This window comes from Lipotes vexillifer, unplaced genomic scaffold (assembly GCF_000442215.2).
Source record: "Lipotes vexillifer unplaced genomic scaffold, Lipotes_vexillifer_v1.1 scaffold1011, whole genome shotgun sequence".
NCBI lineage: Eukaryota > Metazoa > Chordata > Mammalia > Artiodactyla > Lipotidae > Lipotes > Lipotes vexillifer.
In genome coordinates, this window is record NW_006787698.1 from 4,678,545 (window position 1) to 4,679,765 (window position 1,221).

Genomic DNA, 1,221 nt, shown 5'->3' on the forward strand with positions numbered 1-1,221 from the left:
CGCGGCCGCGCGGCCTGGGCCGCATACCCGAACTGCAGCTGGAGGCCTTCCCGGCGGCGGCAGCGGCGGCCACCGAGGACGAGGCGTTCCTGCCCGAGCCCCTGGCCCCGCGCGCGCCCCGCGGCCCACGTTCGCCACCTTCCTCGCCTGTCTTCTTTGCCAGCCCGTCCCCAACTTTCCGCAGGCGCCTTCGGCTTCTCCGCGGCTTTCAGGATTTCGGTCGCCAGGCGTGGGCCGGGTAAGTGCGCGCTGGTGGCTGTGGGTTCGAGTCCCCCCTGGCCATCAGGCGCACGCCAGGGTCTGGGGAGGGTCTGGGGCTCGTAGCTGGCTCTGTCAGCCTCACTTTTTTTCTTCCGTCACAGGGCAGCGATAAAAATCAAGTCTGCTCGCCAGGGTTGCTGTGGAGACATCTGATAAGGCATGCAGTAGGCACTCAATAAACGCTATGTTCCTCCCACTTCCTGTGCAGACCTGAAACTGCGGTCAGGCTTTGGGGGAGTGAAGCCAACCTGCCATCCAGGGTGATGTGGGGACGTGTGTTCAGTTGTGTTATCCTTAGTCCACAGGCCTGTGAAATGGGGCCAGCGCTGCCCTCTGGGGGTTGTCTTGCTAGGAGGCACTGGAATATTACCGCGTGCACCGAGCAAGGAGGGCAAATGGAAGTTCCCTTCCTGGCCAGACCCGGGGTGGGCCGCGGGGGCGGGCAGCTTGGGGGTGAGGAGCCTGGAGGCCACATCCGGTCTGGCTTTCCAGTGTCCGTTTATCTTGGAAACGGAGGTTGGCGGCCCGGAGGTAGGCACGGGCTGGCTTCGGGGGCTTCTCCGGAGCCCGGAGAGGTCCTCTGGTTGCCCTTCTCCTCAATACTCTCCGCGTGCACTTGTTTAGAACCTGAGTCCGGAGACACAGGCTGAGAGAGGGCACTGCAGGGACAGTACGCGGGCCCGCGTCCGGATTTGGGGACAAGATCGGGGCGGGAAGAGATAAGGAGGAGGGGTCGAGGCCTCTGGGAGGCCCGCGTGGGATCGGGAAGAGTGTGTGTGTGGGGAAATGAGTGCCTGTCTCCGGTTTCTCTCTGTGTCGCTGTCTTCACCTCTGCCTCTCCTGTCTCTGTTACGCCGCCCCCACGCCCCCAACTCCACCTCCCCCGCATCCATCATCCCTCCCCCGGGTTTTTGTCACCGGACCCCGCACTGCGCCCGCGGGCCAGTCGTTCCCTACCCC

General features: G+C 64.5%; 1 protein-coding gene across 3 annotated transcripts in view; it reads left to right on the top strand.

The window, feature by feature from the left end:
* Positions 1 to 1,221, top strand: part of PDE4A (phosphodiesterase 4A) — a 44,304-nt gene that overhangs the window by 14,079 nt on the left and 29,004 nt on the right. Inside the window, exon 1 of one of the 3 annotated variants that reach the window (XM_007460667.1) lies at positions 9 to 262. The exons of the other annotated variants lie outside the window; for them this stretch is intronic. The gene's annotated coding sequence lies outside the window, so the exon portion shown is untranslated. Of the gene's footprint in view, positions 1 to 8; positions 263 to 1,221 lie in introns of those variants that run through there. 3 annotated transcript variants of the gene reach the window in all.